General features: G+C 35.0%; 2 protein-coding genes across 2 annotated transcripts in view; one reads left to right on the top strand and one right to left on the bottom strand.

Annotated features, from left to right (window-relative positions):
• The window catches only part of LOC136847453 (uncharacterized), a 43,377-nt gene extending 41,428 nt beyond the window's left edge, over positions 1-1,949 (top strand). Inside the window, exon 5 of the mRNA XM_067119156.1 lies at positions 600-1,949. The gene's annotated coding sequence lies outside the window, so the exon portion shown is untranslated. The remainder of the gene's footprint in view (positions 1-599) is intronic.
• Positions 1-10,000, bottom strand: part of LOC136847456 (histone-lysine N-methyltransferase SUV39H1-like) — a 933,410-nt gene that overhangs the window by 902,657 nt on the left and 20,753 nt on the right. The gene's annotated exons all lie outside the window — the stretch shown is intronic.

Genomic DNA, 10,000 nt, shown 5'->3' with positions numbered 1-10,000 from the left:
ACTATGAAGGGTTACACTGAACATAGTTTTCCAAGAAAAACAGACTTTATTTAGTACAATTACAATTCGGCAAATATATTTAGAGTGAGCACTTTCCATCCGTACTGAAGTAATAATGAAATGTATCAAATATATGTATTTTGGATTTTAATTATGTATGGGATATGCTTCAAATTACGAATAATATTGTTAAAACTTCATTCATTTTCAAGCTTGCTTACATAACCACAAATTCTCTCCAATTCGGTATCTTCTAAAACTGGGAAAATTACAACACCATCAATGATTAAAAATGAAATTATTTTGTGCGTTTGAAATAAATATATGAGATTATCCAATAACATTTGCAATGGTATAATCATAAATATGGAAAATAACAATGTTTTCTTTGCTCACAGTCATCTATTATGATCATTCTTCTACATACCAAGGAAATTAATATATGAATATATCCGGTATCATTTGCAAGCATAACCACAAACTCAGCAGGGTAAGCGTGACAGGCACAATGACAGATAGACAAACAGACAGACAGACAGACAGACAATGGGAAATTGAAGGATATTATTATTAATAGAGTTTTTTCTGTTTTCTTTCAGATCCTGCCGGAGGAAGATGTTAATATCTGCCATTAATTTATTCAGTCTAGTCAGTTGTGTTTCTCTGTATTTCGTACGCCCTTAGAAAGTTCCCGCCATGATTCTTAGTGCCCAAGGAAGCTGCAGTGAGCGAAACAATTCGATAATATTGAAGTAGAATGGACAGATTGATTTGTACCAAACTAGCATTACTACATCCAAGGTCACCAACACCGAGGAATAACCGATGAATACGTCTCAAGAATGAAGAATTATGAATAAAAGCTGATTACCGAGAAGTGGCAAAGTCAATTTCAAAAAGAGGAAATGATGGAAATCCGAAGTCCATGACTTCTGCATTTCTATGGTCATTCATTGGTTATCCGAGTTCCCTTTAAATATAAACTTTCAGGTCGCACAGGCTCCTTCCCCTTCAAAGCAGGAGGAGTTCTACAAACATCAGCCATTACTCTACAATTATATCCCCACATATCAGAAACATTTTATTGCAAAGTTATGGACCTTGCGTTGTGCGTCTCAGTTATATTGTTGCTTTCTTTTCCTCCCTGATTACAATTATAACATTTCTAAAAGTTCGGATGATTCTTGTCAGAGCCCAGTGTAGAAATCAGAGAAGGTTAAAATCAAAACCTCAATATTCATGAAAAAGCCCCAGAAGGCATATCCTCAGAGTAGACACCACTGGAGAGCCGCAGTGGCTTTGCCATTCGTTTCAAGCAAATGACGTTAAAAACGCTGTTCATTATTCCTGAAAGTGAGAAATATTACTAACAAGAATTTGAAGAATATCTTATATCAATATTTACATGGAAAAAACCTAAACAAGACCTTATCTAGTCTGTAATACAAACGACAATAACTTGGAAATGATCTCGTTTTCCAATAATAATATCATGACCTTGGAAAACAAAGACCCCTATTAGGCTGACATTCCAACTTTCTCCCCATGTCAATATGGTACAGGTTACTGGCATTGTACTAACTCCAGACTCATGATTTCTTGACATTTTTGGAATACCTTACGAAATATTTGTAATATGTGACAGCCAAACAAGTCCTCCATATCTTATGAAGTTTCTGACTGCTCAAGACTCGATTGTATCTTCGACCAGTAGTTATGGAATATTTTATCAATACAGTATTCTCCGTATTTATGTTATTTATTAAAATAATTTATAATTACAAGTGAATTTTCATTATATATAAGATCTGTTTTCTTATTCATCTTTTGTCTTAATTTTGTGTGTCCAATGAACGACAAGACAATAAAATATATAAAAATATGAAATATGTGACTATCATGAAAACAGGAGGTGGAACGAATATTGACAAATAGACTCTAAGCAAATGCCAAGTTGCTTTCTTGCCCTTTAAAAGGAATGGAAAAAGAAAAAAAAAAGATTCGAAGGACTGGTAAAAATTAAACAAGGATCTAAAACGAAAAGCATAATAAAAAAATAAAAGGTACCAGAAAACATTCACAATAAATGGATAATTTTGTCGAAATAGCTCTTTACGAATCTACCTGCGTACTTCATTACTATTTGCAGATGTCAAAAGCATTTCGAAGTGTGGGAGTAAAACCCCATATTCCATTTTAAAAAATCATCAATGAAATAAATAAAAATCATCCCATTATTTCAAGACTTGAACGTAAATACCTGCATTAATTGCGGATAATACAACAATCTGAAGAAATGATAAATATATATTTCAAACGCACTGGTAATCAACAAAGTTGTTCATAAAATAAGATGAATGCGTGGAGTATAGAATCGTCTTTGGCCACAACTAACAACACTGTCATACCTCAAAAGGAAATAAAAGGAAAAATGAGACGAAAGAGTTGAGGAAACTCTAAATCGGTCAGATAGTCAAGATTAACTAAGTTTCAGCAGAATGTAGCAAATGCATTTCAGTTATTCAAAAATGTGTGTAAAACGCTTCAAGAAATCTTAACGACCGCAGTTATTAAAACACACCCAACGTATAAAACTAAATACAAATATTTAAACGAACCACAGACACGCCAGAACACTTGTCCACGTACACGGACATGCTAACACACATGCACTTACACAAAAACTATAAAAAAAAATGATGCATATAAATGTATATAGCAACATGATAAATCCAAAACGAAAATCCCTGTCATTATCTTTCTAAGTAGAGGTAGCTGATGGGTCTTCCTAACAAGTTCGAGGCTGGAAGGCACCCGTGAAGAACATTTGCAAAAACATTAGTAGGCTACTACCTTCACTAGTAACATTATCAATGATCATTTTAATAACGAAAATACAATTTCTAATTCCGATAAATAAGAAAGTTATAAAGTGCCAAGATTCAAGATTAAACAACCAATTTTCACAACAGATTATCGGCAGGACAAAGGTCGCCGACTCAAGGAAAAACAGAGAGTTATAGATCATTGGTGCCTTCGATGGACTTACAGGAAAACCTATCACAAACCCTGAACGAACAACAAAGGAGAGGGACGATTCTTAGAATACCGTATCAATTAAAGGTAAATATGACGTTATAGAATAAAAAAATTCTTTATTTCCATAAAGGTAATAACAGGCAAATAAAACGACTACCACAGCCCTTGCTTTCAATTACCTTTCTTTGTCATCAGAAATAGATTTGCTAATAAAATCAATTTAAGAGTAAAGAGATGAAAGAATGGTTCTACCCCAATTCATACTTTTTCCAAACGAGACTGAGCGAGTGGTTTCACCGTGTGAGTTATGTCATGGGACCTACGGCTGTTGGTGCCGAAAACCTTAGTCCTTGGTAAAATAATGCGCTGTACAAAAAAGGAAACAAATAAAGAGAGTATTGCTAATATTCTCTCATTCATATAGATCATTGCATATATTATATATATATATATATATATATATATATATATATATATATATATATATATATATATATATATATATATATATATTCTATTCAGAAACAAGAACACCAGTGCTAAATTCCGTAACATCGACTTTAATCTCATTAGCAAGGCTTCGAGTACGCTCTGTCCCCATCATCAGGCTGGGAGATGAGAAAATACAGAATAATGAACATTCATAAAAATATAAAACTTCTAAACAGTCTTAATTTTCATACATATAAGTTCTTCATTGGACAGGTTGGTACAGTTCTCGACTAGTACTCTGCTGGGCCCGTGTTCGATTCTCCGACCTGCCAATCAGTAATTAGAGAAATTTACTTCTGGTGATAGAAATTCATTTCTCGTTATAATGTGGTTCGGATTCCACAATAAGCTGTAGGTCTCGTTGCTAGGTAACCAATTGGTTCTTAGTCACGTAAAATAAATCTAATCCTTCGGGCCAGCCCTAGGAGAGCTGTTAATCAGCTCAGTGGCCTGGTTAAACTAAGGTATACTTAACTTTTTTTCATTCATATAGATATATGAGATATACAAAGATAATAGCAGGTAAGAGGTATGAGACATGACAAGGCTCAAATATTTACAGTAACAGAGTGCACTTATTAAATTTGAAGTAGGTACGATGCTATTCAATGAACAGCTGAATAGGCAGTATATTACCATCAAGTTCTGGTTTCATTCTCCTAATGCAAAGAGAGTCTGTAATGAGAAGGTCAGGTTTGATGGGAAAGTTAAGTATATCTTAGTTTAACCAGACCACTGAGCTGGTTAACAGCTGGCCCGAAGGATTAGACTCCTACAGCTTATTGTGGAATCCGAACCACATTATGACGAGAAAGGAATTTCTATCACCAGAAATAAATTCCTCTAATTCTTCTTTGGCGGCTCGGAGAGTCGAACGCTGGGCCAACAGCTTGCCAGTCGAAAGCTCTACCACTCCTCCAAAGAGGAACTGGTTTGATGGGAACAGAGCATGCCCAATACGTTGCTAATGAGAACAAAGATGTTAACGGATTTTAGCACTGGCGTTCTTGCTCCAGAACTGAACTAAATTTCCAAAAGGAAGAAGCACTGCTGACATTTTGATCTCTCTGTGTGTGTGTGTGTGTATATATATATATATATATATATATATATATATATATATATATATATATATATATATATATATATATATATATAAGTGAATGTTTGTATATTAGTTTGGATTCTATAGAAATCCGAACCGCTCGAGAGACCCAGACAAAATTTTGCAATCGGCCTCTATGTCACTCCGGAAAGGTTTACAACTCAAAATCAAACCCCTACCCCGTGACAGACATACAAACACAGACAAAACAAATGAAATTTCGTTTTTAGGTCACCTTTTCCTTCAGTGCTTTCTGGGTTAAGTATCATTTTTCACCTGACACTCCACCTTTTTTTCCAGGTGCTGTCAGACGTATAGTTTCATTGAACTCCTCCCACTGCAAACCCTATAATCAGTTTAGTACTTTAGTACATCCAAAAAATTAAACAGATATCTTTAGCTGTATTGGAATTACTCTTTTATCTTTAGCTGTATTGGAATTACTCTCATTCAGTCATAAAGGAATGCAATTCAAAATATAACTTCTACCACCACACCAGTCAGAATTTACAATTCCCACCACGGAAAAAAGTAGTAACAGACAAAATGTTTCTGTGACAGCCTTACCCCCTCATTAAAAAAACTACTCACATCGAAATTACCACATTTTTTTCAGTGTTCACCTACAGCCAAACATATCTTAATTAAACAATACCAAGAAAATATAAATTCTTAAGTATCTTGTGGTATTACCATCATCATATCCAAGTATTTAATAAAAAAAAAAAAAACTGGTAGGTACGGGTATAACTTTGGAGATCAAGAACTAATTCATCACCATCCGCGCATGCGTATTAGTAGACCAAATGCTTCTGTGACAGATCTAACCCCTCATTAAGAAATTACTCGCGACGAAATTACCACGTTTTTTTCAGTGTTCATCTTAAGCCAAAAGTAACTTGATTAAACACTGGCAATAAAATACAAACTCTTAAGTACCTTGAGGTATTACCATCATCATATCTAGAAAGGTGGCCGGAATGGAGACTCCTGGTTTTTTGATCTCGGTAATTTCACTACCGGTATTTTGACTCCCGGCAAATTGAAATGCGCTTTCTTTAGCACCTGGTAATTTGACACCCAAAACAAATAAATAGCTTATTTAGGAAGCATATATTTTTTTTAAGTAGCCTAGGCCAATTACCTTATTTAGGAAATAGAAATTACCTAATTTTGTTGTTTACTAAGTTGAAGGCTTAGCTTAAATATACATTTTCCTTTAATTCAAGTATAACAGTAATATTTAGCAGTTGCATCCGGGCTCCTGACGGTATAGAGACATTTTGGAGGAAAGAAACCCATAGATGACTTAAATTACATTAATGAAAGGCTGAAAACAAACGCTGATGGATCAAACATTTATTGAAAAGTGTGATGTGAAGAGTTGCAAAGCGCACCTGGTAATATATGTATGCGTGCTTTGCAACTCTTCATTTCATACTTCAAATGAATTTTTGATCCATCAGCGTTTGTTTTCTGCCTTTCGTTAATGCAATTTAAGTCATCTACGAGTTTCTTTTATCCATGGGTACTCTGAATGGTACGAAACATGCTTATAAAAAATGTCTTTATGCCACCAGGAGCTGGGATGCAACTAAGTGTTACTGATATACTTGAATTAAAAAAAAACATGTAAATTAAGCCTTCAACTCACTAAACAATCAAATTGTCATTCCCATTTCCTAAGTAAGGTAATTGCTCTAGGGATTTTTAAAAAAATATGCTTCCCTAAATGAGTTATTTATTTATTTTGGGTGTCAAATTACCGGGTGTTAACGAAACCGGATTTCAGTTTACCGGAAGTGAAAATACCTAGAACCGTCAAGAACGAAACTTCCGCGATTTGGTGTGCAGTGAACTTCACGTAATTGACAGATCCGTCTACTGCTGAAAGGGAAACTGACCTCCCCCACTCCCCCCCGCCACACACACACACCAGAGCACGGATTGTAGAAAGTTCCTCGTTGGAGGAGTCGGTAGAGTTCTCGGCTAGCACACTGCTAGGCCCCAGTTCAAGTCTCCGGCTGGCCAATGATGAATTAGAGGAATTTATTTCTGGTGATAGAAATTCATTTCTCGCTATAATGTGGTTCGGATTCCACAATAAGCTGTAGGTCTCGTTGCTAGGTAATCAATTGGTTCTTAGCCACGTAAAATGTCTAATCCTTCAGGCCAGCCATAGGAGAGCTGTTAATCAGCTCAGTGGTCTGGTTAAACTAAGGTATACTTAACTTTTTTAACAGATCGTAGAAGTACAAGATCTTTGGTTTATTGTCTTTGCTCAGCGATGTCGTTTACTCTTTCCCATAGGGGAATGTAGCTTCCCCTTCCCCTCCTTTTCCCTCCCCCTACCCTTATCCCATCCTCCTCCCCTCCCATTCACACTCCCCTCCACTTTCCCCATCTGCTTCCCCTACATTTTCCCTCCCCTTCCCCATTCACCCTCCTCCTCTTTCTTCTCAGTTCTTTCCCCTTTCCCCCTCCTTCTACCCTATCTCCTTCCCCTCCCCCTACCCTCCCACTGCCAGTATACTGTTATTCAGAGTTTTAACGGGCCTACTCGTAGGTTGTTATTCAGATTTTTTCCAGGCAGCGCTGGGTTGGTCAGCTAGTATAATATATACATGTATATATACACTGTATATATATATATATATATATGTACTATATTATATTATATATATATACATATATATATATATTATATATATGTATATATATAAATATACACATATACAGTATATATAACTATATATACTGTATATTTACTGTATATACCTATGTGCCAGGTACAATAGTTTACTTTTTATGTCAACAGAAACACAATGGACTTTTCAGGAAATGGCCCCTAGCTGTTTGTGCCCACAGAGTCTAACGTAAGTCTCTTACTGGTGAGCCGAAGTTAACAACACACATACATAATGCATTCAAACGCAAACACACACATATATCTACGTATACATACATACACACATATAAATATATTTTATATATATATATACATTTATGTATATGTATATATATATATATATATATATATATATATATATATATATATATATATATATATATATATATATATATATATATATATATATATATATATATATATAGTGTAGTGCGTGTAAAATACTTGTCATATGAAATTCTTGACTTCCTGCTGTCTGTATTTATTTAGGAAATGTTCTCCACGTAAGCTTGATATCCCCAAGGCAATTATATAAGGAGTATTCTCTTTGAAAAATACAGGACCGCGATGCAACATCCGAAGGAATCGATTTCCAACAACTGTTGCGAGAAGATACTGTGCTGAAGCCTTCAGTATTATCTGCTCTAGAAAGGCACCGCAATTTTGTATGCATAAGCCAAATTGAACGGTCACCTTCCTTGATGGCCGAGTGGTGGAGTATCGGAATTCGATTCTCTAGAACGTTAAATTGAGACCATATATACCCTTCCAACGGGAACTGTATTCATATACATCTTTTCGAAGCTTTAGGGTCTTGCATGGAGAAAGTATCTAGAAAATTATTGAGAGAAAGATGTTTAGAAGATACCATGTGTGCGCACATACTGAGAAATAAAACGTTAATACGAGCAATAAAAAAAAATTCTTCTAGTGAACAAGAGTCCATAAAGCCTGGAATAACTTTGAAATTAATTAACCAACAAACCTTCAATGAAGAATAAACAATCTCCAATAAATCAAGAAGAACTTACACGAACACTAAGTTTACGCAAAATCTTGCATAAAATTCGTAACTTTCACTTATGACATTTACTATTAACATACACTGCAGAAGTAGCGTATGGCAACATAAAATAATAAAAAGACAGGTAACATACAAACCTTACGTCGTGGCTCATGCAAGAGGAAATATGCAAAATGGTTTATGTGATAAAAAAATAATTCAAATACGTATGAAAACTTTCAGGGATTATGACTAATTAATAATAATAATAATAATAATAATAATAATAATAATAATAATAATAATAATAATAATAATAATTATTATTATTATTATTATTGCTATTACATTAATACACAAATGAAATCCTAGTGAAAAGGCAAACAAAATTCATCCCCCAACCAAAACAAACTCTAATCGGCAGCCCCCCCCCCCCCACCAACAAAACACACACACAAACACCACTGACCTCTTGCGCTCACTCTTAGGCTTCATGGTCATGAAGGTCCCTCCACCCGGACACTTCTGCTTTCCAGCTAGCTAGAACTTTTTGTAACTTCTCTCTCTCTCTCTCTCTTTTCAAATTATACACCCTTGTAACTAACCTAATCTATACGCTTAGATTAATTCCACATTTCCAAACACATACGACTTACCTGTGGTGGCCTTTTTACATAATCTCATGCTCCAAAAGCTACGTTTTTCTTTCATACGCATATAACCTCCGCACTTACAGTTCCCTACAGGATAGAGTGTCATACCTGAAAAGAAATAAATACAATTATAAGCAATAATAATAGTAATTAGGTAGCCTCAGAAAACCGTAACCTCTTGAACACTGAATTGAAAAAGACACTGAACGCAAATTAGTCAGTTTATTACGCAGGGTACTATAAAATGTTAGAAAATAATCAAGAAATTAACTTACAAGGGATTATTAAGTTATTACACCTTCTAGGCCTAATCACATCGGTACAATATACGTCTATATTCAGGAGGACTGCACAACAGAAACAGTACTGTTATGAAATAATTACAGCTTGGTAATAAGGTCTAATTTTATGGTAAGACCACCAGAGAGAGAGAGAGAGAGAGAGAGAGAGAGAGAGAGAGAGAGAGAGAGAGAGAGAGAGAGAGAGAGAGAGAGAGAGATTCATGACAAATTATAGCGATTAAATTCCAAGACATAACAGCTGGTCTTGATAGGTATACAGTACAGATGACAGTATCATTTAACATCAAGGTAGATTCCATTGGTGATAATATATATAATTTTCTCACGCTAGAAAATCTACAGGAAACTGAGAAAAACGACAAAAATAAAGACTTCATATTAGTAACCTGATTTTCACTGAAAATGGATGCTTCCCAAATTCCCATTCTAGGGGAAAACAGTCAACTATTTTCCCTACGCAAGCACTACTGCCAGACCCCTACATTGCTGGACTTCGTCATTCCTTATTGTAAAAGTAAGTACAGTTCCATAAAAACAAGAGCCACTCTTAAGGAAAGTAATGAGTAAACATCTGTCATTCGTTTTTCCTCTATGAACCAGCAGAGTTCGATTAGAGATACTGAGCCCAAGGCATCAACAAACTTCATTAGCACCGATGACAGCTACCGAAAACCCTGAAAGTTATTTAAAATTCCATCAAACAAAGTTTCCTCTGAA

This window comes from Macrobrachium rosenbergii, chromosome 16 (genome assembly GCF_040412425.1).
Source record: "Macrobrachium rosenbergii isolate ZJJX-2024 chromosome 16, ASM4041242v1, whole genome shotgun sequence".
Lineage (NCBI taxonomy): Eukaryota > Metazoa > Arthropoda > Malacostraca > Decapoda > Palaemonidae > Macrobrachium > Macrobrachium rosenbergii.
Note: the sequence above shows the minus strand (reverse complement) of the source record. Positions and strands in the feature narration are given on the sequence as shown.